The sequence below is a fragment of the Hemicordylus capensis genome, chromosome 2, assembly GCF_027244095.1.
Source record: "Hemicordylus capensis ecotype Gifberg chromosome 2, rHemCap1.1.pri, whole genome shotgun sequence".
Taxonomy (NCBI): Eukaryota; Metazoa; Chordata; class Lepidosauria; order Squamata; family Cordylidae; genus Hemicordylus; species Hemicordylus capensis.
In genome coordinates this window covers 158,116,207-158,142,907 of record NC_069658.1, presented here as the reverse complement: position 1 = coordinate 158,142,907, position 26,701 = coordinate 158,116,207, and the positions used below count along the sequence as shown (strand labels likewise).

The following is a 26,701-nucleotide window of genomic DNA, read 5'->3' as shown; positions in this document are numbered from 1 at the left end:
GCTGTTGCCGCTGCTTCTCTCCCGCCCGCCCTTGCGTGCACAGACCATCACACAGACATCCACAGGGAGAGCAAAATCGAGGAAGACATCCACTTGGCACTCACACAGGGGCGTAACGATAGGGGGGGCAGGCAGGGCACGTGCCCTGGGCGCCACTCCGGTGGGTCACGTGGGGGGCGCCAAAAAGTGGCATCCCCCCGACCCCCCCGGATCGCCGAGTGTGGCGGTGGCGGCGGCGGATCACCCGCCGAGTGCAGCAGAGCGACGCCGAGGCCTGCCATCTGGCCTGGCATCACTTCCCAACTGCGCAGGCCTCGCAGTGGGGAAGCGACGCTGGGCCAGACAGCAGGCCTCGGCGTCGCTCTGATGCACTCGGCGGGCGATCCGCCGCCCGCCACCGCCGCGCTCACTCCAGCCAGGGGGGTGCCGGCGCAGGTATTTGGGGGCCTGGGGGGGGCAGGGGAGGGTGCAATTTCAGGGGCAGAGCTTGCCCTGGGCACCGTTTCCTGCCCCTGCGCCACTGCGCTACTGCACCACTGCGCTCACACACACAGCTTGTATTGCCAGCAACTCTATCCTTCCTTGGAAGCTGTTTACAAGCTCCTAGACTCCTCGAATCACCCTTCTTTCAGAATGAAAGCCAACCAAAAAACAGAACCGAGAATAAAGCAAAGCACCGATTTTATTTAGCTGAAAGGCAACTCTGAAATGCCCCTGCCCCAAAAGACATCAGATCTGCAGCAAGGGAAACTGGGAAAGAGAACGGGGATTAGATATTGGGGGTGAAGGGGTCCGTTTTTGGAGTGATTTTTAAAATGCAAATAAGTATAAGCATTTAATCTATAGCTAAGCTAATTTACTGGGAGTCCCCACTTTAGGAACTATGAGGGCTTGCAAGGATTTAATGCAGACAAACGTTTTTAAAAGGAGGGAGCGGTGAAGGGATTTGCCCGCTGAGTTTGGAAAGCAGTAGGGAGCAGCTGCTTGTCTTTAGCAAAGAACAACCTTTTATAAACCAAGTCCAGGTGTGTTTCCCGCAAGCACTGGGAGGATATCTGACTAGCAAAGCAGCTACTCTGGAGAAAGGGAGGAAAGCTCAGGCTACAGTTTAAAAAGCAAACTGATGTTGTGCACGCCCTCTGCCCTGCCCCGGCAGCAGGTCTCTCTCTCTCTGTCCCACGCTTGCTCTCCCAATGGCCCCCGCCCGCCCTCTTTCATAGATGATCTTTGCCGATTATAATACATTTGAGCCTTTGGGGGAGAGGGAGGAGGAAAATGCTATCCAGGACTGGGACAGAAGGGAGCTGCAAGGCAAAGCAGCAGGGTAGGGCACGTGGCGCGACACACTGACTGAGACATCATGATTCGAGCAGTTTACTACTTGCTGGAGAGTCAGTCAGTGTGTAATGCAGCTGGGACGAATGGCCCTTGGGCGGCGGCAGCAGCACAGCAGCACTCAAAGAACAGGCAGCCAGCACGCCAATTAGAGGTGGTGAGCAGCTACAAGGGACTGAGTCAGGCAGGCAGAATGCAGACCGGCCGAGGCACTCAGAGCAGCCTGCAGCAGTGCAGTGGGAAGGTTCAGGTTGGAAGGAGAGGAGCAGCGTCGTGAGCGGGGGAAGAAGGAAGCGGAAGTGCCGCTTGCCCAGGGGGCCTTGTCCACCCTCTGCATGGGGCATGCCAGCGAATAGGTGCCCCCGCCCGCTGCAGCCATAAACCTCTGCGCCTGCGTGAGTGGGGGGTGGGGTGGCTGGGCACAGGTGCTGCCCGGAGCCAGACTCTGGAGAGACGCCGGCGGTGATGTGAGCAGTGGGCCCACTGGTGCACTGGGTTGATTTTTGGGGGGTGGGGGATTGAAATTTTTTTTTTTTTAATGTGGTGGTGGTGGCGGCGGCGGCCTGGCAGAGGGGCCAGGCAGGCATTTCTGTGCCCCAAGTCAACTGGCGCCCAGGGCATGTGCCCTGCCTGCCCCACCCCTGATTACACCTCTGCCCTAGCCTGCCCAGTGCCCACCCAGTTATTTCTTTGCCCATCATTCGTGAATTGAAACACACATTGTTTGATTGACTTGTGGCGCAGTGGTGGCTACCCTGGTGGCGCAGTGGTAAAACTGCCCCCCTGTAACCAGAAGGTTACAAGTTCGATCCTGACCAGGGGCTCAAGGTTGACTCAGCCTTCCATCCTTCCGAGGTCGGTAAAATGAGTACCCAGAATGTTGGGGGGCAATATGCTAAATCATTGTAAACCACTTAGGTAGCTTCCAGCTATAGAGTGGTATATAAATGTAAGTGCTATTGTGTGTAGGTAGGCCCAGCACAATTCCGTTACTTTTTCATCTTCTGTGCCTGTGATATTGACAACAACAGCATCATTGTTGTTCCAGCAATCCTAATCTGTGTAATTAAATTTTGATAAATTTGTAACTAACTTCCATTCCCAGAACCACAGACAGAGAATAACTGTAATCCCTGTTATTCGTGGCGAGTGCACTGAGCCAGCCTTAAAGAACTCCTCCACAGTCAGTGCACTGTGTGCGCACAGCAGTGCCACAAGCTAAGTGGCATTATTTTATTTCTTGTTCTGTGGCATCCTGCTTCTGTTGTGTCACACACACCTAACTCCCAGTCCCTCTAGCTAAACTCTGTGTGATACACATTACACAGCAACCTCTGATTTAGCCAGCCACAGAATTTGTGCCAAACAGCCTTAAGCAAGGAGGCACTCCACTCCAGTCCACAAGTCATCACAGCAGCCCCTGTTTTTGGCCCTCTGAATCTACCTGCCCCCTGAGACAACCCAATCCACTCCACCACCACCCCCTTTTTACATTCTAAAAAGAAGCCCCAAAACCATGGCTGGGAGGGCTGGTAGAGCAGCAGAAAGAGGCAGGTTGCAAGGAAGGGGGAGGCTTTTCTTCCCTGCTGGTCGTGGCAGGGGGCGGCCAGAGGGGCTTACTCCCCGAGTCACCCCCGGCCCTGCTTCGGCGTGCAGGCTAGACTTCTCGAGTCAACCTGGCCCTATGCCAGAGCCTGCAGCAGGGCAGAATTTAGGGGGGAGGGCCTCCCAATTTGCCAGGGAAGAAGATCTTCCTGTGGCTGCTGAGGAGGTGGTGCTGGTGGAGGAGGCTGGCAGTCCAGCCAGATCCACCTTGCCGCCCTCCCCACCGGTCCCTGTTGGGGGGTGGGGGGCCCAGGGTTGCATCTGAGGAGGCTCAGGAGGAGGGAAGCCCACTTGTCCCTGGGCCTTCCCAGGCCAGCTCTGAGGTCAGTGGTGGTGGTGGCATGCCCGAGAAGGAACCAGCAAAGCTGCCACCTCCCAAGCGACCTCGTGTCGCAGGAGAGTCCAGCAGTGTGGACTGAGATCACTTTGAGCTTCGCCCTGGTGATCCCACCCATGCTGAGTGCACCGACTGCAAGGCGCTGGTCAGCAGAGGCAAGGACCCTAAGCACTTCACTACCTTGGGTCTGTTGTTGCACCTGCGCCAGCGGCACCCAGGTGGGGAGACCTCTGCTGGCAGTGGCAGTAGGCACAGTGCCTCGACTAACAGTAGTGGCAGCAAGCGGCCAGTGGCTCCTGCTCCTAGGCAGGAAAAACTGACCGATCGTCATCAGTGGATGCAATCTCTGGGAAAGCGGTCTGATCACCCAAAAGCACATCTCGTGGCTCGGGCCATTGCTGAGATGAACGCTTTGGATAACCAGCCGATTTCCATTGTTGAGAATGTCGGCTTCCACCGTCTGCTCCAGCTACTTTCCCCAGATTACAAGATCCCTTCAAGGAGCACCTTCAGCAGGAGGGTGGTCCCCTCCTTGTACCATGCGTGCAGGGAGGCTGTGTTGGCCCGGTTGCGTGCAGCTGGGCCCAGCACCAGTGTGCATTTCACTGCGGATATCTGGACTAGCCGCAGCGGGCTGCACACTGCCTTCATGTCCCTGACAGCCCACTGGTGGGGGCATGGGGGTGAGGGGACATCTGGCTCTGCTGGCACTGTATCCAGCTCCTCCCATGCATGCACGCCTTCTTGGGCAGTGTTGCATGTGGAGGCGATGGATACAGACCACAGGTCGGGTGAGTTGGCCGCCATCATGGACCGCCAGGTGGGGGGTTGGCTGACTGTGGAGTCAAGCCTCTGACGAGGCTTCATGGTGACAGACAATGCAGCTAACATCAGCAAGGCAGCTAGGCAGGTTTACGGTGTGAACATGGCATGCGTTGCGCACACCTTGAACCTGGTGGTGCAGGATGCGCTTGGGCTCAAGGAGGCGGCGAAGTCCAAGCTGTGTGCGAAGGGTGTTAGTTAAGCTAAGGATCCTGCGGCTCCCGTGGCCGCTCTTGTGGAGCAGTGCCGCAAGATAGCGGGTGGAGCATGTGGAGTACAAAGTTAACAATCAATGGTGAGACATTTGGACAGGTTAGCATTAGAAGAGACATATTCCAAGGGGACTCACTATCCCCTCTGTTGTTTGTAATTGCCATGACTCCACTTTCACAAATACTAAACAAAACAGGCCTCAGATACCAAACATCTAAAACATCAAGTCAAATCAACCATCTGCTCTACATGGATGATCTGAAGTTGTATGGAAAGTCCCAGTCAGAAATCGAATCACTGTTAAACACTCTCCATATATTCAGTAGCGATATAGCAATGGAGTTTGGACTAGACAAGTGTGCTGCATTAATAATGAACAGAGGGAAAATAAGAAAAACAGAAGGAATAGAGCTGCCCAATGGAAGCAAGATCAAGAACCTGGAAGACAAAGAACATTACAAATACTTGGGCATTCTCCAGGCTGATAACATTGCACACACTGAAGTTAAAAGAAAAATTGGAAGTGAATACATCAGGAGAGTTAGAAAAATCCTCAAGTCCAAACTCAATGGCGGGAACACCATACAAGCCATAAACACCTGGGCTATACCTATTATCAGATACACTGCAGGAATAATAGACTGGACCCAGGCAGAGCTGGAGACGCTAGATCATAAGACCAGGAAAATAATGACCATCAATCATGCTCTGCACCCCCACAGTGATGTAGATAGGCTATACCTCCCTCACAGCTCAGGTGGAAGAGGAATGCTGCAAGTCCATCAAACGGTAGAGGAGGAGAAAAGAGGCCTTGAAGAAAATATCAAGGACAGTTAAGAAGATGCACTTCAAATGGTCAATAACGCAAAACTATTCAACACCAATGAGAGAAAGCAGGCCTACAAGAAAGAACAAGTCAAGAACCGAGCAGAAAAATGGGAAAAGAAGCCACTGTATGGTCAATATTTGCACAATATAAGTGGAAAATCAGACATCACCAAGACCTGGCAATGGCTTCAGAATGGCAACTTGAAGAAAGAAACAGAGGGTTAAATACTGGCTGCACAAGAACAGGCACTAAGAACAAATGCAATAAGAGCAAAAGTCAAAAAATCCACAACAAACAGCAAGTGCCGCCTTTGGAAAAAAGCAGATGAAACAGTGGACCACCTAATCAGCTGTTGTCAAAAGATCGCACAGACTTACTACAAACAAAGGCATGACAAGGTAGCAGGGATGATACACTGGAACATCTGCAAAAAATACAAGCTACCTGTAGCCAAAAATTGGTGGGACCATAAAATTGAAAAAGTTGAAGAAAATGAAGATGTAAAAATATTATGGGACTTCCGACTACAAACAGACAAGCATCTGCCACACAATACACCAGACATAACTGTAGTCGAGAAGAAAGAAAAACAAGTTAAAATAATCGACATAGCAATACCAGGGGATAGCAGAATAGAAGAAAAAGAAATAGAAAAAATCACCAAATACAAAGATCTACAAATTGAAATTGAAAGGCTGTGGCAGAAAAAGACCAAACTAATCCCAGTGGTAGTTGGCGCCCTGGGTGCAGTTCCCAAAGACCTTGAAGAGCACCTCAACACCATAGGGGCCACAGAAATCACCATCAGCCAGTTACAAAAAGCAACTTTACTGGGAACAGCCTATATTCTGCGATGATATCTATAACAATAGCAACAACATTGACCATAAAATTCAGCCATCCCAGGGAAGGACTCGATGTCTGGATAAAACAAACCAGTCAATAACACCTGTTTGACTGTGTAAATAAATAATAATAATAGAACTTGAAGTAACCCAGTGGCAGTAGATTCAGGACAGACTGCTTTGCACAATGCATCTTTACGTTGCGCGATTCCCTTCGAGATGTCGGGAGTGCCACTGACTTCACTTAAGAATTACGCCAATTAATGGAAGATAGGTCTGTCGATAGACAGGTGAACTCTGGGAACCCCCGTGAATGAATGCAGGTATCCCTCTGAGGGCTGGATGCTGAGGAAAAACAGAATAAATAACAGGGAGAGGGGGCGATGACTTGCCCCAGCTTGTGCCCCATTTTATCCTCCAATGCAAGTCTCTGGAAAAAAGATACTTTCCTCCTGCTCAGTTGCCTATGTGCTGTGAGCTTTGGAGTTGCTTCTTGTGAATGAGTGAGTTTTTTCAGAGAATTGGAATGGAAAGTGACAGACTGTACTTGCTGCTTATATGTCTGACGTACAACTGTGCTAGTGGTTGGTTGGTGGGTTGGGTATTTTTCTACCTCCCCTTTATGATACTATTTGGAAAGAAAGTCACTTCTGCTGTATTAGATTGACCCGCCTGGATCTTGTGTTCTTTCTTTCTTTCTTTCTTTCTTTCTTTCTTTCTTTCTTTCTTTCTTTCTTTCTTTCTTTCTTTCTTTCATGACGCCTAGAACTACTGATGGATGGGCTAAAAGCCCAAATTCCAAAACAGCCATCCCAATTCCTAGAGGAAAGGAACATAGGAAACTGCCATATACTGAGTCAGACCATTGGTCCATCTAGCTCAGTATTGTCTACACAGACTGACAGCGGCTTCTCCAAGGTTGCAGGCAGGAATCTCTCTCAGCTCTATCTTGGAGAAGCCAGGGAGGGAACTTGAAACCTTCTGCTTTCCCAGAGCGGCTCCATCCCCTGAGGGGAATATCTTAACAGTGCTCACACATCAAGTCTCCCATTCATATGCAACCAGGACAGACCATGCTTAGCTGTGAGGACAAGTCATGCTTGCTACCACAAGACCAGCTGTCCTTGTAGACCAGGTTTATGTGTCTGATGTACAACTTTGCTAGTGGTTGGTTGGTGGGTTGGGTATTTTTCTATCTCCCCTTAATGATACTAGTTGGAAAGAAAGTCACTTCTGCTGTATTAGATTGACTGGCCTGGATCATGTGACATTCTTTCTTTCATGACAGGCTAGAACTACTGATGGATGGGCTAACAGTCCAAATTCCAAAACAGCCATCCCAGTTCCTAGAGGAAAGGACTCTCTCTCCCTCTCGTTTTATTGAATGTAAGTACAAATAGCTGGCTCTTTCTTTCAGGTTTGAGGTCATTCAGTAATAAGTCTTCCCAAATGCAAACTATTTTGAGGGTTACAATTTTATGTTTGTTCCCCCCCCACCCCGTGTTATAGTCGTGTTGCTTGTCAAAGTGAAAGTGGCTCTCATATGGAAACCCTGACACCTTTTGTGCATGCATATGAACAGGATCACTGGTTCGTGTTCCCATATGGAATTGCACACAAACATTGAATGCAGGTCTAAACCACCCAGGATCCACCAAGCCAAGTGTCGTCATATACGTTGGCCCACCTGGCCTAAATGAACCTCCTGTTTTGGCTGCTGTCTTTGACTCAGCAGATCCCCATTTCTGTCATCCTGATTCCATGCCTTTGGTCTTGTGTTCCAGACAGCAATCATGTGCAGGCTCTGCAAAGCTTTTGCTCAAATTCCAAGCGCAGTGATCTCACCCTACAGAAGCTCCTGTAGGTGCCTCTTGGCCAAGTTAGCCTCTTGGCCAAGTTAGCAGGGCTAGCTATATTACTTGGTATGTGAAGAAGGTACAAGATACAGAAACACAATATTGATGCAAAACAAAGAATTCATGGGACTGCAAAATCATTTTTTACTCTGAACATTTTGCCTTTCCATTCTCAAAATGATGTGGTCGCTATGAGGCGACACCGACTTGACGGCACTTAATCCATCAATCAAATGCGTGCCACAAAGAAGCAGTTCTTTTCTGCCCGCATTGCTTCTGCAAGTTCACATTCAGCAGAGTTGTCTCGAGTTGTGAAAGGGCTAGTGTATGGCCCTCCCCCCTTGAATGAGTATTGGGATCCATCAGCTACCCGTTGTGACATTTCAAATGAGATTTTTGCAGATGAAAACTCTCTTCATCGAACTGAACTAGACTCTACAGGTACTGCAGAGCCTACTGTGGAGGTGTCCAGCAGCTCCTCTTGCACAGTGAAATTGGATCATTTTCCATTTGTGAGTGCAGAGGATGTGGGCAACCTGCTTAGGAAACTTCACTTGACTACCTGTTTTCTTGATCCTTGCCCAACATGACTTATACAATCTAGCAAGGAGGTTATTGGAGAGGGTCTTGGAAGCATCATTAATACTTCTCTGAGGAGGGGCAGGATGCCTCCTTGCCTCAGGAAGGCGATGGTTAGACCACTGTTGAAGGAACCTGCATTGGATCCCATTCTAGGCATTTCTCCAACCTCCCATGGTAGGGCAAGGAGATTGAGAGGGTAGTGGCATCTCGGCTCCAGGCAGTCTTGGAAGAAGCAGATGATCTGGGCCCATTTCAGAATGGCTTTCGGGTGGGCTATGGGGTTTAGAAGGACTTGGATGGCCTGTTGGGTGATCTCCAATTGGGAATCGACAGGGGGAGTATGACCCTGTGGATCCTTTTGGATCTCTCTCAGATCCTTTTGATATCAGTGAATCATGGCACCTCCTGGAGTGCCTGAAGGGGTAGGGAGTGAGAGGCACCGCTTTGCAGTGGCTCCACTCCTTCCTCTCATGTATGTCCCAGATGCTGTTGCTTGGAGATTGTTGCTCTTCCAAATGAGAGCTATTGTATGGGGTTGCACAGGGCTCCATTCTATCTCCAATGCTTTTTAATATCTACATGGAACGGTGGGGGGAGATCGTCAGGGATTTGGTGCAGGGTGTTACCCATATGCTGACACCCAAACCTCTTTCTCCATGTCAACTTCATTAGGAAATGGCTTAACTTCCCGAAAGACTTACCTGGAGTCTGTGATGAGCCGGATGAGGGAGAACAAACTGAGGCTGAATCCAAGGAAGACAGAGGTATTCATGGTGGGAAGTTGGGACTTAGGAAGTGGCTCAGATCTGCCTGTTTTGGATGGGGTTACACTCTCCCAGAAAGAGCCCGTATGTAGTCCGGCAGTACTTCTGGACCCAAGCCTCTTCCTGGTCTCTCAGGTTGAGGCAGTGGCCGGCCTTTCTGTCAGCTTAGGCTGATACGCCAGCTACATCCATTCCTGGAGATAGACCACCTGGAAACAGTGGTGCATATGCAAGTAAGATCCAGACTGCACTAGTGCAATGCACTGTACATTGGACAGTTTTTGTCTGTAGTATGCAGAATGTATAAAGAATGCAGCAGCCAGACTGGTCTCTGGGGCTTGGGCCCAAAATATTAAAGGAAATGCCACCTTCTTCATGAACCCTGCTGCTGCCTATTCAGATCATCTGGGGAAGTTCGGTGGCAGTTGCCACTGGCTCAGCTGTTGCTGACCTGAAACCGAGCCTTTTCTAGGGTTCCCCAGGACTTTGGAATGTGCATCCTAACTAAATAAAGTTGTTCTATATTTCTTTTTATTCTCAGCATCTTTCACCAACTACAAATGAAAAGATTCCTAAGTTAATGCAAACACTACACTGTGCTGCCAATAGAGTGCAGCCCGTCAAGCTCGTCACTCCCACCCCAATATCTCAACTGCCTAAAATCACAAAAAATCTTAGTCATCAGCTCTGATTCCAAAAAAGGTGATTTTGGTATTTGCAGACCCTAAGCCTGCACAGTGACAAAGCGGGGAACATGATGCTCCCAACATAGACTCGAGAGACCGCTCCATTCCCAACAAGAGAGACACCAGAGAAGTCACACCAAGATCACCCTCCAATCCTGAACGTGACTCCAACCCAGCTCAAATGGAGGATTATACCATCAACCCTAGCTGGTCTTCTCAACACCGACTGAAAAGCATGCCCTGCACGATACCAACTATATAGAAGAGACCCTACGTGATACCAACGCTCTCCGGGTCACAGGGAATCCCCTCACCATCTGTACTCTCCTAAATGCTATTCCATAGGATCCGGTGTATTGCTACTGAGAACGTCGACACTGAGACTACGTTCCATCTGATCATGCCTGATCGTTCCACTTACATCTTCGATGACAGATCTGTCACTGATGATAGAGAACGCTATCTCCACCCTTGCTCTTGGGCTCCACATCGAAACCAATATCCGGGGAGATTGCACCATCCAGACTCTCGGTCCTGATCATACTCTCCTCAGCACTGCAGGTCTTGGTCTCAGTCAAGAGATAAGAGAAGTCAACCACCTAAGCAGCTGGACTTTGACCTCCTACCACCGGATTCCTCGACTGAAGAATCCGCCTCAGAGGAAGATGCAGAAACAGCCCTGGACATCGCATGGGGTTCCACACCTTCAGATCTAATTGAAGATCCAAAGCCTCTGCCTCCCTCGGAGTACCTGAAGCTCTTCACTGACCAAGTGGCCTATATGGCTACCTCTTTACATATCCAGGTTAACGAACCTCCTAAATCTCCTCCTGATCCCATTTTTGGGCCAACTGATGCTGGAACTTTGCACTCTTTCTTCCTACCACTGAACTCTGCTTGAATGGACATTGTCAACGCTTGCTGGGCATTTTTGCCACCTACCTCTCAGAAGCTGGAAGGTTTTTTTACAAGGTTCAAGCCAGGGACAATCAGTTCCTTCTGTGCCATCCTACTCCTCACTCCATTATAATGGACTCTGCTCAGTCCTGTTCAAAGAACAGAATCCATTCAGCAGCATCTGACACAGAAGGCAGAAAAGCAGATGCCCTTGGGCCTGTCCCCTTTCCAAACAGCTCCTCCATATACGTCTCGCCATGCCACTGACTGTTCATTCAATGTTTGCTGCAGCAACTCCTCGCTGGCACACATGGATGTGTTCACCTACATTGGCACCTGGAACAAGAGGAAGAAGAAGAGAGAATTTGACCTTTTGATGGCCAGGCCCTTGTTGGAAAGGAGACAAAATGGAAAGGAGACAAAAACTGAAAAATATGGCAAGACCTATGACCTCCCAACAACCTGCCTACAATTCCTCAAGGGGCAACAAATCCTCTTCTTCTTCTGCTGCTGCTGCTATATCATTTTGTCCTTCCAGCTACTCTCAATCAACTAACCGTTCCTTTCGTCCTTCTAGGACCTCCCTATTTCAGAAAAGACAGGTCTCCTTCGTAAAATCACAACCTTCCAAATCTCAACCACCAGTGCATAGCAAGTGCTCGGGACTCAAGCAGCTGCAAATATTATTCTTTGAAGCACTCCACACACAAATCGGGCTTTGTCTCCCAAATTCTAGCTTATCTCGATGTATTTCTGGGTTTTTTAAATGCTGCTTTTAATGAGATTTTCTGAAAACACCAGAGCAAATAGGGAGAGGCATTGACGTAGAATCATTCACATGAGAAGAGGGATATAATCTTTTAGGAATGCAGATAGAGGCTTTAGAAATCTCTCTCCCCACCCCGCCATTGGCTAGAAGGAAAATACGGAGGCACGCGATGTGAACTTGCACCAAAAGAAAACCTGAGAGCAGAGGGGAGGGGCTGCTTCCCTCCTTGTCGCGAGTGTGATTCGAAGTGTCTTCACTCAACATTGACCCTGAAGCATGAAGCCAGGTGCGAATAACTCCCTGGCCTTCCAGGGTTTTCTAACGGCTTTACATGTTTTCGTTGTTCATGGTTTTAGACTGTTTTTAAAATTGTTTTGTAAGGATTGTTTTTAAAAGTGCCTAGGTAATGAGAGCAGCAGTAGCCATCTTGCTGCCCCTCGGGCATCCCAATAATCTGCCCATTGAGGGAACTGCCTGACCTTGCCTCATGGAAGGACCGCCCTTACCTCTCATCACTGCTCCATTAAGGGTGTGGAGAACTCACTTTACATAGGCCTCTGGATTAAAGGCAGCAAAGTTAGTTGTCCAATCCAGATCCCATACTTTACAATAGCCTGCTGCAATGTGTTCATTTTTGGAAAGGCTGACATCCTGACCCCCAGTTCATTCTTGTGCTGAAGAGTGTGTGTGTGCTTCCTTCCTTCCTTTCCTGCTTGCACATGTCCTGGGCTTCACTGAGTCCATGAGTCACTCTTAGGGGGCAGAAGTCAGGGACTGGATTGTGTCCAAGTGCCTTGTTTTAAACTATTAAGCCAAGCTCACTGCCATTGCTTGGAATGCATTGCAATAGGAAGCTTGAGATTCCCACTTTAGCCTTCTGGAGGGGATGTCTGGCCAGTTTCCCAACTTAGCACCAAATGAAGGATGCCCAGAAGCCACATGTGTGGTCACACATGGGTGGTGAAGGGGAGCAGGAGAACATTCGCCATCCATGGGTGCTCTTTCTGGGCCTTCCTGACTGAACGCCATCAGGTATAGAGATAGAATGCAAGTACATATAGGAACACAGGAATATAGGAAGCTGCCATATACTGAGTCAGACCATTGGTCTATCTAGCTCAGTATTGTCTACACAGACTGGCAGCAGCTTCTCAAAATCTGCAGAGAGGAATCTCTCTCAGCCCTGTCTCGGAGATGCTGCCAGGGAGGGAACTTGGAAGCTAGAAGCTCTTTCCAGAGCAGCTCCATCCCCTAAGGGAAATATCTTACAGTGATCACACATGTGGTCTCCCATTCATAGGCAACTGTGGCAGACCCTGCTTAGCTAAGGGGAAAAGTCATGCTTGCTAACACATGTGGTCTCCCATTCAAATGCAACCAGGTTGGACCCTGCTTAGCTAGGGGGCCAGGTCATGCTTGCCACCACAATACCAGCTCTCTTTGCTAGACCAGCTCTCCTCTCTATGCAAGAACATCATCCTCTATGCAAGAACATAGCCTGGGACTCTAGTCCGATCTAGAATGGGACCCATCCATATGTGCTTCTATCCATTCTGAAAATAAAGCCAGCCGCTCCAGAACAAATGGAGGCAGGCCCATATTAGAACTGCTTTGAATCAGAGCTTCATATGGTCATAGAATCTGCACTCGAGGCTCTGAGGAAGAGATCTGGTCTTGTGGAAGGGAGCATGGATTGTTCTTTTTGCTATGCAGGGTCCATGCTGGTTTGCTTTTAGATGGGTGACTACATCCAAGAGCCAGCGTGGTGCAGTAGTTAGAGTGCTGGACTAGGACCGGGGAGATCCGAGTTCAAATCCCCATTCAGCCATAAGACCTGCTGGGTGACTCTGGGCCAGTCACTTCTCTCTCAGCCTAACCTACTTCACAGGGTTGTTGTGAGGAGAAACTCAAGTATGTAGTACACCGCTCTGGGCTCCTTGGAGGAAGAGCGGAATATAAAATGTAAAAATAAATAAAATACATGGGAGCACTCTCTGCTGTAAGATATTCTCCTTCAGGCCGGAGTGGGCAACCTTGGCTGTCCAGGTGTTGAGGAACTACAACTCCCATCATCCCCAGCTAAAATAAATTGTGATTGGAGTTCCTGGTATGGTTTCTGAAAACGCCCTTTCTTTATGTCCCTGGGGACATTTTTCATTGTGATTTCTGCTACCACGGCCTGATTTTGATCCAGGGCAAAGTAAGCAGCTTCTTCCAAAATCTGGCATCATCTCCTTTACACACATTTCTCCTATGATCATTGGACTGACTTGAGCAACTCAGATTCTCAGGGGAGACACGACCTGGAAAGCAAGCCAATGACCGTAAGGCAAATTTGCATGGGGGGTGTCACTCTGTGGCTCCAGAGGATTGAAGAGCCGACATGGAAGGTCCCACCCTGTTATCTGATGGGTTCAGAAAGCTCGCTCCTCAAGAGAGAGCTTACCATGGCCCGGGCTCTGTGCTTTGTCGCCAGACCCCGGCCCCCAAGAAGACACGGACAACAAATGTAGTGGGTAAAAGGGGTCACAGCTTTATTGATAAACTATAATTAGATTAGCGGACTGGATAGGGTTAAGCCCACCTCCCCAAGACAGTGCGGGGCCTAGCAATGACCGGGTTTGGACTACCGTGTCCTCCCCCGTGCCTTGCTTGGGCGACACACCCTGGCTCAGGAAGTCAGCAGGTGGAAAACCTTCTCCTTTACCTTCATGGCCAACCCCCAAGGGGGCCTGGATCCTTCCAGATCTTCGCACACCCCGGACCACACAGCCCATGGGTATGTGAAGTGCCTGAAGCAGGTTTCATGGCGAATCTTCCTCCCCGGGCTGCACAAACCACAAGTGAACGATTGACCAATCACCCGTTTTGACTGTCCAAGGGTACTCACTGATGTTCCATCTCATCTACTTGCCACCCATCCCGCACTGTCTCTGCCAAGCCGTGACCTAACTAGCTAACCATTGATACTAGTGTAGCAGGACGGAGTAGGCGGGAGAAAACCCCCAACATGGCCAATGCGTTGGGAGCCAAAGATTCCTACTTGGCCCCCAAGGAATGCAACCAGCCTCTAGACTCGCTCTACTCCTAGGGGAAGGAGGGTGGAGGAATCACGCTCCAAACTGATCCTTCGGGGTGGGGAGCTGCCGGAACAGCAACCTTAGCCCCGCCCACCAGACGCTGAGGCCCAATCTGGAGCCTCTTGGGGCCCATGCTAGGGAGGTGGGACAAATCACCCTTCCCCCAGCACGAGGCCAGGGGAAGGGGCATTCTTGCCCTTCTCAGTTATTACTCAGGTAAGGGAGTAGAGGACTCTCTTAACATTGGCTTCCAGGCCAATCTATTTCTATTGTCTATTTATGCTTCAATCAAGGTCCAAAATATGTCTTTCTCTACCCAAGAACATAGTCTGGAACTCTGGGATGGTTTAGAGACAGGCCCCGTTCATATCCGTTTTCATCCATCAAGAAGAAAATGCACCCTCTGTAACAAACAAAATTAATCAGTGGAAGAGTGTGGTATATCCTCCCAATGGCCATTTATTGCCTTTCATTTTTCATTCTTTTTTGAGATTAGCTAACATTTATTACAGTCCACGACCAGAAAACAAAAACAGAAACAAAAAGAAAAAATATATACAATTACAGGAAATGAATGCAACTTATGGCAACTTACATTGCATCAATTTATGGTTTTACGTTTACATTAAATCATGGATCAAGCTTGGTCTCATGCCATTGAGGTCAACCTTGACCTCATGTCATTGGCTGAGCTCAGGTATCACCTCCTCCAGTGGAAGAGTTCCATTTTGACCACAGCCAATGAGCGTGAGCAGATTTGCATGGTGGACCATTCTTCAGTTCCTTGGGGATGTAAGAAAGAAGGAAGATTCCAGACAGATCTACACTCTTGCCTCACCTTTCACCACCATGTCCTGGTCCCTGTTTCTTCTCATGTTTCTCAGTTATGCCTCAGGTAAGGGTGTGGAGGATGCAGTTTGCATAACCTGAAGCACAGACTGCAGAGCAATTGATGCTCTGTATTTAAGGGAGAAACCTAGCGATGATGTGCTATCTGAGAGCAGGGAGAAGGTACTAAGGCCATGATTGCTGTTTTGTGTTTCTTGTAAAAGTGTCAGGACACAGCCAACGGTGAATCAGCTGGCCACTCAGTCCATGTCCCTGGGCCAAACCGTTAAACTATCCTGCACAAGACACAGTGGTAATAACTGGGGTGACTACTTCTACTGGCATCAACAGAAGCCTGGACAGGCCCCTCGCCTTCTGATTTACGACACCAGGAAGAAGGGAGAAGGGGCCTCAGATCAGTTCACTGAGTCTGCATCGGGGAATACCGGCTATTTAACCATCACAAACATCCAGGCTGCAGATGAGGCCAATTATTACTGTGGGGCCAGGGAGTGGAGTACTGCTGTGTATCACAGTGGCACAGGCGAATGAGGAACTGAGACAAAAACCTTCATTCCTCCTTCTCAAAGTGAGGGCTCCCTAACCTGAATGTGTTCTGTGCCTGCAACTGTCTCCTTTAGAGGGGTTCTGCTTTGCCTTGTGCCACTCAGGGCCAAAGTACACATATGGTTAAATGCAGAAACTCTAGTCACATATCGGGGTCATTCACACAACCCAAAACTGTGTTCTACTTGGGTTTGGGAGCTATCTGTGCTCCCAATTTTTGGTTGTGGAGAAGCGATTGTGTGGAAGCAAGGTAGGAGGAAAAGCTACCCAGGTTTTCCTCCAACCTTGCTTCCACACAACTGAAAATTGGGAGTACACACAGCACCCAAATCCGGGTAGAACCCAGGTAGAAGGAGGTTGTTATTTGAACAATCAATCAATCAATCAATCAATGTATGTAATTTAAAAAAAAAATTGCAGTTGCCTGGCTCTCTCAATTGCAAAGGAAATTAACATTTATGTAATGATTGTAAGGAGTCCATACATGTGGAGGAAAATCAAAGTCCTTGGTGGTTACGTTCTCAAAATGTGTTTAAATAGGACTTGTATGGCTATTTATTTATTCATTACATCTATGAATCATCTCTGAAGATTAAAAAAAACTCCAAAAGGTGTTTAGCATACACAGCAAATTGTGTGTTCTGTTTCTTTATTTGAATCCTACATTGCTATATAGCTTAGATTTGAAAAAATTTCATCTCTTCACCTATATTACCTTGGAGAAGCTGCTAACAGTCTGTATAGAAAGGAGTGAGCTAGATGGACCAGTGGTCTGATTTAATATAAGGCAGCTTCCTATGTTCCTAGAGGAAGACGTATTTTCAGAGAGGTTATGAAGCTCCAAGCCACCTAATGGCACAGTGGGGAAGTAACTTGCCTAGGGAGCCAGAGGTTGCCGGTTCGAATCCCCACTGGTATGTTCCCTAGACTATGGAAACCACCTCTATTGGGCAGCAGCAATATAGGAAGGTGCTGAAAGGCATCATCTCACACAGTGTGGGAGATGGCAATGGCAAACCCTTCCTGTATTCTACCAAAGAAAATCACACAGGGCTCTATGGTGGCCAGGGGTAGCCACCAACTTGACAGCACAACTTTACTTTACTTTATGAAGCTCCAGCAGAGCTAATGATCACAGAACAAATTTGCATCAAGGGGCTTTTCTTCAGCGATGGAGGATTTAAGGAAGGAAGGGGGAGATCCCGCATGATTCTCTGTTGACTTCAGGCAGTTAAACTGCTCTAGAGAGCTCACCATGGCCTGGACTCTGTTATTCTTGATGCTTCTCAATTACTGCTCAGGTAAGGGAATGCAGGGCCCGCATCACATTGCTCTCTGACCACAAAGCAATTTATCTTCAGTATACATCGGGAAAATGATTATGTGATATATGAAGGCAGCATTAATGTACGGCTATCTTGAGTGTTGGTTTGTCTTTTTTGTAAAGGTGTCCATTCCCAGGCAAGTGTGACTCAGCCTGCCTCCCAGTCTGCGTCCCTGGGCCAAACAGCAAAACTCACCTGTAGGAAAAGCAGTGGTGGTCGCTGAGGCAGCTTTTACTGGTATCAACAGAGATCTGGACAGGCCCTTCGCTTTGTGCACTGTAGTGGTTGCAGCAGAGGAGAAGGGATCCCAGCTCGGTTCACTGGTTCTGCCTCTGGAGACAACGGCTACTTAACCACCACCAATATCCAGGCTGAAGATGAGGCCGATTATTACTGTGCTATCTGGTATAGCACAGTGGTAGAGCAGAATGGGGAACTGAGAGAAAAACCTTCCCCTGTCTTCCCCTGAGTGGAGAAGAGAATCAGAGCTTCCCTTGCAGTTTTCCCAGAGGTGCACCGAGGTGATTTTGGAGCCTGGAACTGAAGGCCTTTGGAGCCCCCCCCCAGCAAGTTAAGCACCATCCCTTACACACACACACACACACACACACACACACACACACACACACACACCATGACACATGCAGTATCATTTACATGTGGGTTCTTTAGAATGCAAACAGAAACTGAACTAACAAGAATGTATGAATAAAAAAAAGTTATATTTATGGAAATATGCATTAGCAGGAACATTTCAACATGCAGCGTAACATATTTCCATCATCCATATTTCTTTCCCCACTCCCCCCATTGTCTTTAAAGCAGAAGTCAACTCCGGTGCAGGCAACAGTCATGCTCGGTCGCCTGGAAAACAATGGGCCAGGATAGACTAAAAAGGATGTTGGGGCCCCCAGGATGTGTGGAGGCCTTGGAGTTCACCCAGAAATCCAGGGGTAAGAGTGCCTCTGAATATTCCCTCAGATCTTTTTCATCTGTGCGCGGAATGAGTTTTGTTCTGAGTGGAAGAATCAAGGCAGTGTGCGCCTGATCAGCACACAAAAGTGGAATCCTTTTCCCCAGCCCCCAGTCCAAGAAGACACGTAGACTTAGTATGGGTAAAAGGGCCACAACTTTATTAACTGTAACAAAAGACATGGCGGACTGGAACACCAGGTGATTAATCACCCTTAGAGAACAGTGCGGGCCAAGAGGACCGGGTTAGAACTCTGACGTCCTACCCAGCACCTTACTGGGCGACACACCCTGGCTCGGGAAACCCTCGAATTACCACCCCGCCCACACTGTTACTGCCATTGTGACCGGCCTAACTCTAACTACACACCTGGAACACAGAACGGAGTAGGCAAAAAAAACCCCATCAGTGGCCAATGCGTTGGGAGCCAAAAATTCCTACTCGGCCCCGTTGGGCGACCAGTCGCTAGACCCGCTCTGTACCAGGGAGGGAGGGAGGGGAATGCCTGGCCCAAACTGAGGAGAACACGGCGGGGATCATCCCGGCCGAAACCCCACCCCCTAACCCAAAGGGCCAATCGGCCCGCTTCTTGGGCCTCGTGCAGGGCGGGGCTGAGACAAACTCCCTCCCCTCTGCACGAGGCCAAGGGGAGGTGGATTTCTGTAGTCCTGAACACATAATGTAGGTTCTCTCTCGGTCCATTGCTACTGTCATCAGAGTCATGAGGAGGATGCAGTCCACCGAAGGATTCGTAGAAGCCAGCCTTGAGAGCGTCTCTGCTGTTCTCCAGCCTTTTCAGCTCCCCTTCCATCTCTGGGCTTGGGTCTGTTCAGCTCAGTTTGGGGACAGAATCGGAACAGAAAGAGAGAAGGTGCTTAATATACAGCTGTTCAAGTCTGCATCAGTTGTGTTGGTCATGGCCTGAGATGGGCCATGTTGGAGGATGTCGGGGATCAGCCAGTCCCGATGTTGGGAAGCCTACATTGGGTCAGAGTTCCCGAACACCATCCGGGATTTCCCGACCCATTTTAGAGCTCCATGTGGTGGTGGGGCTCCACATTTTGTCACTGATTGGGGCTGGGGGGCTGGTGGGGGGATGGTTCCATTTGCCCAAATGCCTGCTCACCCATGCATCTTTTATGTAAGATATTTCTTACTTTTTGCCTTTATTTCACTTACCATTTGAAAAAGAAGGCAGAAGATTACCACAGTTTCACATCACTTCCAAAGCGATTCTCTGATGTTACGTCACTTTTCTTCTGCATTCACTCTGACAGTACAATTTCCAGGTTACTTTAAAATATATATATTTTTAAAAAGAAAGGTCCAAGTCAATTTTAATAAATATACAGTTTCTGGTCATCCTTACATAATTATGGGCCTATTTCCAGAGTTCCCCAAGTAGCTGTCGCAACACCCCTTCACTAACTCAATAAAAATGTCAGTGCCGAACTTAAAGGGGAAAAAAATTAGCATCTGGTTTGGAAAAGGCCCAGTACAGATGGGGCATCATCCAACCAGTCAGGCCCAGTTACTCACCTCATCCTCACCACTGGACTCCTGCCGCCTTTGGTGATCTGCCTTCCTCAACTTAAGCAGGTACATTCGCCTCCATTCACTCGGGTGTCAATTTCTCAGGCCAGGCGTTCTCACAATCCGTGTCTGAAGAGTCTTGAATGCTAAAATGCTAAACATCATCTTCAACAAAGACACAACCTTCCAAAAGGCTTTTTGTCTCTGTGCAAGATAGCATGGTTGCCGCCTAGGCTGCAGGCACCTCTCTTGCTGACAAGGCAATCAAACTATTTCTTTAGTCCAGACAGTCCTCAAAACCCTTGCATGACACAACCAATTTAAACATTTGCATGTGAAATGATTCCTTCCATTTTATCAATAGACAGAAAAGCATCAAAACCTTGAGCCCAGCATTCAAAATCAATGCTTTCCTTGAGTAAGGAATAAGGATCCGAGATGGCCATGAGCGCACTAAAGAAGAACTCATCTCTTCATGGGTCACTCAAGCCTTGGGACACAGCGCATATAAAACACGCAACGTGATCCATTTGATTCAGACTTTATCATGAGCATGAATAAAAGTGGGAGGTCAGTTGATCCAAATTTAACACTACACCCTTGGCTGAAAAATATGTCCACAAGGCCCTGACAGAATTTAAAGACACCAATTGTCTTGCCCAGTTGAGCCATTGGAGATTCCAAGCTCATGGGACTCCAGTCCACTGGCTTAAAGCTGCCCAAACATGGAATTTTAAAAAAATGGTATCATGCCCAATTCACTCTAAGGGAACCTAGAGATTGTGTGCTCAGTCAAGCTGGGGGATGCAATTTAAAAATCGAGGCCCACACAGGCCCTGATCTTGCCCAATTCCATACAGAATTTAAAAACCCTAGAGGTCTTGCCCAATCAGAATACAATTGTAAAGGTCAAGCTGGGGGATGCAATTTAGAAATCGAGGCCCACACAGGCCTTGATCTTGCCCAATTCCATATACAATTTAAAAATCCTAGAGATCTTGCCCAATTCGATCAAGACAGAATTTAAAAACCCTAGATGTCTTGCCCAATCAGAATGCAAATTTAAATGTCCAGACACACATTGTGGTCCGAACCTTGCCCAATCAGTCTGGGAATATCTCTTGTGCCATAACAGAGGCACCCCAGGATGTGTGCCCTACTGTTCAACATCTCCTGGCATCAATGAAAATGTGGTGCTTTAACTGTCAAAAAGAGAGAATAAACCCAAGGTGGTCTGGAAGCTTACTGGGCTATAACAACAACAACAACAACATGAAGCTGACCTTGTTTCCAGTTGTAGCTGTTCCTCAGAAGTAACTGTAAATGATACAGACATTGTGTTAGGCAATGTTCTGAGTAATTGTTCATTTCACCCTTTGGCCAAAAGCTTGGGGCAATGTACATCCATCTCTTCCTGTGCTCCCCACTCATGATTTAACCTCACCACTGTCTCATAAGGTAGGGAAAGAAGCAAGAGATTGCTCAAGTTTCCCCCACGGACCTTTAGTCTGGGTGAGGTTTGGAAGCCAAGTCCTGATCATATACTAACGCCTGGCACATCGGTTGGGTTGCTTTGAAAGCTGCAAGGTCAGGGCAAGATGGAAACCCTGAGGGAGGAGGAGACCAGTCATACTGTTCTCCCTGCTCAAACTGGGCCAGGGTTCCAATGCTTACTGTGGCTGGTCAAGGCCTGCTTTGAACAGGGCTGGTGGGCGAGTCTGCTCTGGCTTTGGGGCCAGGAAGAGGAGGAGTCATTTTTTACGGCTTGCTCGGTCCCCACTGCATGGGGTGTGTGCCCCAATTTCATGGTGCCTGGGGAAACTAGAGCCTGGTATTTTGCCACATTTGGAATACTTACAGTGTATCCTTCCGGTCGCCAGATTACCAAAAAAGCGATACTGTCGAACTGAAGAAGGTGCAGCAGAAGAGGGAAACCGAAATGATAAAGGGTCTGATCCTGCTCTTCCCAAAGTGGTTCTCCCACTGTAGAGTCTCTTCTCTCCTTCTTCTTAGCTTCTCCCGTCAGTTTAAAAATCCTAGAGATCTTGCCCATTTTGATCGACATAGAATTTAAAAACCCTGGAGGTCTTGCCCAATCAGAATGCAAATTTAAGTCTAGTCTCACATTGAGGTCTGAACCTTGCCCAATCCAGTCTGCAAATATCTCTTTTTACATAACAAAATAGACATAAAATTTATACTAATTTGCCACTAGCAAGCAATTATAGTCTTATCCACCCTTTGGCCAAAAGCCAGTAGATAACAAGAGATTGGCCCCAATTCCCCCCAGCAAGCTTCAGGCTGAATGAGAATTGGGCCCCAGATCCTCATCTGATCCTTATCTCCTGACACTTTTCTTGGGTTGCTTTGAAAGGCACAGGAGGAGAGGTTGGTAACCCCCAGGGAAGAGGAAGGCCAGAAGTACAGTTATTCCTACTCAAACAGGGCCACGGTTCTATCATTGATGGTTGCTGGGTAACAGTTGCTGCTCAATGGCTGCTTTGAACAGGGTTGTTTGTCTTCTAGTGGTAGTTTTCCAGTGCCTGCTCTGCCCCCACAGCATGTGGGGTGTGCCCCATTTCATGGCGCTTTGGGAAATGACCTTTTTGCTTTCTATGGGATTTTAGTTTTGGTTGGCCACTTTGGGGCCTGTGGAGAAAGGCAGGGCGCAGATGTTCAAATAAAAGTCAAGTAATGATTAGCCCGGTCTGCTTGGAGAGGCAAGGTCCCCCTGTGGACTGAGCAACGGGGCACCCAGCAAAGCGGTGATGCCCTTTCGGTTAAGCAGGGGGAGAGCATCTGGCCCTGTCCAGCCCCACCACAGCATCCCTCCAGCGGCTCTTGCTGGGGTCTCCCTTCTTTCTGCGTGGACTGTGAGCCCTCTGGGGACAGCAAACCTTACCCCTGTGCAAACTGCTCTGAGAAGAGTTTGCTTTTTGTTGAAAAACAGTATACAGATAATAGTAACATTAAAGAAACAAGAACTGAGTGCCATGGTGCTTTCTATCTTCGAAATAAAGATATATATTTTAGAATAATTATATGTGTTATAACTATTATTATTATTATTATATTTACACACAATCTACTAGATGTTATTGACTGCATTTGATTCATCATCATCATCATCATCATCATCATCATCATCATCATCATCGTTGCTACTACTAGTATCCCAGCTAAAAGAGCAAAGAGGCAACTTTAAAAAGTGGTGATTCTCTTATATGTAGCAGGGGGAGAGCAACTGGCCCTATCCATCTCCAGCACAGCATCCCTCCAGTGACTGTTGCTGGTGTCTATCTTATGTTTCTTTTTTAGATTCTGAGCCCTTTGGGGGACAGGGAGCCATTTTTAAAATTTATTCATATTCATGTAAACTACTTAAGAGGACTTCTGTTGGAAAGTGATATATAAATATTATAAGTATCAGCTTTCTTGCTTGTCCCTGTTTTTCCTGCTTGTGCCACTTTCTAGTTCCCAAGTGTTTCCCAATATAGTTTTTACTGGGGAGGGCTAATCCAGTCCTGGGCGAAGCTATAATTAAGCAGATGGACTAATAGCACAGCAGGAAAACGACTAGACTAGGGAGCCAGAGGTTGCCAGTTCCAATCCCCGCTGGTACTATGGAAAAAACCTCTATCGGGCAGCAGTGATATAGGAAGATGCTGAAAGGCATCATCTCACACTGTGCAGGAGATAGCAATGGTCAACCCCTCCTGTATTCTACCAAAGACAACCACAGGGTTCTGTGGTCGCCAGGAGTCGAGATTGACTTGATGGCACGCCTCACCTTTTCCAATGGTTACCGAGGAATTCAGGAAGGTCCTCAATGCTTTGCCTTCTCAGCGGGATGCTGCTGTCCCTCCGTGGCTTCCACAGTCCCTGGCTGCTCTGGCTAGTAGTTTCTTTCCTTGGTCAGCTTGGCTCTTTATATCCATGGCGCCACACACCCTGGAAGCTGCCATATACTGAGTCAGACCCTTGGTCCATCTAGCTCCAGATTGTCTCCTTGGACGGGCAGCGGCTTCTCCAAGATTGCAGGCAGGAGCCTCTCTCAGCCCTATCTTGGAGATGCTGCCAGGGAGGGAATCTGGAACCTTCTGCATGCAAGCCTGCAGATGCACTTCCCGGAGCGGCCCCTCCATCCCCTGAGGGGGGAATATCTTACAGGGCTCACATGATGTAGTCTCCCCTTCCGATGTAAACCAGGATGGATCCTGCTTAGCAAAGGGGACCATTCAGGCTTGCTACCAGCTCTCCTCCCCTTCCTCTCCAAGAACCCAAGCCGCCCAGCTGCCTAGGAGCCACCGTGAACCAAGAAGACCTCCAGCTGACAACACAGCCAGCTAGGAAAAGAGCTCCAGAGGGCCACCTGGGCCCTTCCAGCTTATGGCCACGCCCCCCAATGTGATCACACACACAGGTATATGTGGCTGGCATGCAGGAGGGCTCCCCGGGGAGACGGGTGCACCTGAGCTCACTGTCCCCTGACTCCAGTGGCAGCAGATGAGTCGGGCAAAAATGGTTGCTTTGGGATCCCCCCCCTTCATGGAAGCCTCTTTACAGGTCTAATTTGGGCTGTTGGTGGTTGTGGTCTTCCAGGCAGCACTGCCTCCAGGGTGGTGTCATGGTTAGAGTGTTGGACTAGGACTGGGGAGGCCGGGGCTCTAATCCTCATTCAGCCATGACATTCCCTGGCGGCCTCTGGGCCAGTCACATCTCTCTCAGCCTCGCCCACCTCACAGGGTTGTTGTGAGGATAAACACAAGCACACACACTGCTCTGGGCTCCTTGGAGGAAAAGTGGGATATTAAATACATACATACATACTCCACTGTGCCCCCTGGAGCTGTGGGGGGCAAGTCATTCAAGTCAGGGCATCACTTCTAGGGTCAAGGGATCCACTTTCCACTGCTCAATCTACAGCTGTTGCTTGAAGGGAGAGATCCCTTTGGTTCGCCACAGGAGTCCCCCAAACTTTGGTTGGCCGATAGAAGCCAGGAACAGAAGGGGTCTCTTCTGTCAGTGGAGGCTGGTGGGCAGGGCAATGAATGGGGCACAGCTGCGGGTAACCACAGGCCAACCCGGGACTGAGAATTCACACACACACACACACACTCCTCTTTATCACTGTTTGCTCCCAGAGGTCCTCAACCGGTGGTCCTCTAGATATTGCTGGACTAGAACTCGGGTTCATTGTTGGCCTTTGAGAGAGCCCTTAACACCTCTCTGTTTGGCCTGGGGGCTTTACAGAAAGGGCTGTTACCCCGAATCTCCTCCGGAGGAGAGAGTGTGCGTTCATACTCCAGCCGTACATACCCCCAAGTCCATTCAAGCTCCTTACAGCAATGATGTGGACTTGAGGATTTTTATTCCAGACTATAAAACAGATATGATTCCAGCATTTCAGAAGGCAGGATTACCACCAAAGCACAAGTCTGGCAAGGTTGGTGGATAGTATACTCATGTTTGTCTGTAGTGCTTTGCCCCTCTTGGGTAAGCCCTCCTTTCAAAGTGTCTGCAATACAGATTTACCACAAGGTTTTACAGGGAGAATGTTTTCTGTCCACTCATGCGCACACACACCAGGGAAGCCTTATTCAGACATTATGTTGTACTAGTATTTTTCAGCCCGTTGAAATAGCGGGCGCTAGTTGCCTTCTCCACCTGTGTATAGAGCGGTATCTGTGGACAACGTACCCTCATTGTGCAAGTGTTGAACATAACACGTGAATCACTCTACCTGTGTACAGAGCGGTATCTGTGGACAACGTACCCTCATTGTGCAAGTGTTGAACATAACATGTGAATCTGGCTACTGAGTTCTCAACCTTGTGTTGCACTGTAGCATGCTAAGAAGCAGAAGCCCTGATGGGGCCATGCAGACAGGAACGGGCTTGTTTTTGGTTTAGCTGCCACCCCACTGATGTGCCTGAGTGCACCTCCTCACTTTCCCCCATATCAATGGACCACCTATGTCCATTCCATCGGGGAAATCTCCAGTGCATCACTTGGAAATGTGGTTGCCTACCTTCCGTCCTGATGCTTCATGTCCCAGCCCTCACTGACAAGGATCCTTTTACGTGTGTCCATCTGCTATCAATGTTGGGGATTTTGTTCGTCTCTAACACTATGCTCAGTTTGTGCCTGAATTGTCTCCTCTGAAAGGAGTGCTGGTGAGTGTTGCTGCTGGCTCTCTCAAGAATTTCAGTGGCATATGATATACAGACACTAGGGGAAAGAAACATTCCCTAAAGCCTGATTTTACACGTTTACTGTGCAATGGATTCCCTTTCAATAGGATCTGGGCCCAGCAGGAGCCGCTTTTCGGTGGGTTCTTGGCACAGCTCTACAGTCATGCTCAGTGGCCTGCAGTCACCTGGACAGAGCAGTTGTGCAGTTTCTGTAGGCACAATTGCTGCCCGACTGAGATCGGGGCAAGAGTTTGGGGTGAAACTGTTGTGCAATTCGCCCTGCCCATTGGTTGCGGGCCTTTAGCATTCCATTCAGAATCCCGTCTCTAGCTGTTAGGATCTCATCTCTACCTGCTGTTTCTAAGTTAACCTGCTAACTCAGAAACAGCAGTCTATTACCACTGGAGAGATAAAATGTACTAGTAAGTATTGAGGCCCTATCAAGAAACATCCATCTTTTGGGCTACCAACTCCAAATGGCAAATGGATAATATCCATGAGATATCTTGGAAAATATCCTCAAAGCCTGAAAATAGGGCAATAGTTTTGATCAATCTGGAAAAGCTTGTAAAGGAACTGAATATGAGATAGTACCCTTGTAACTTGTGATGTGAGTGTAGAGTGCAGTGACCTTCCACTTGCAGATCATCTCAATGGCCAT

At 48.5% G+C, this 26,701-nt stretch overlaps 2 long non-coding RNA genes across 2 annotated transcripts; one reads left to right on the top strand and one right to left on the bottom strand.

Annotated features, from left to right (window-relative positions):
• Nucleotides 1–474: 474 nt before the first annotated feature.
• LOC128347230 (uncharacterized) lies at nt 475–17,919 on the top strand. The gene is made up of 4 exons (XR_008317452.1): nt 475–7,372; nt 9,097–9,188; nt 9,730–15,515; nt 17,463–17,919. It is a non-coding gene; the product is annotated as an uncharacterized LOC128347230 (long non-coding RNA).
• Nucleotides 17,920–18,450: 531 nt separating this feature from the next.
• LOC128347231 (uncharacterized) lies at nt 18,451–21,242 on the bottom strand. Its single transcript, XR_008317453.1, has 2 exons — nt 19,853–21,242; nt 18,451–19,606 (listed from the first exon to the last, which is right to left on the bottom strand). It is a non-coding gene; the product is annotated as an uncharacterized LOC128347231 (long non-coding RNA).
• Between the last annotated feature and the right edge of the window lie 5,459 nt (nt 21,243–26,701).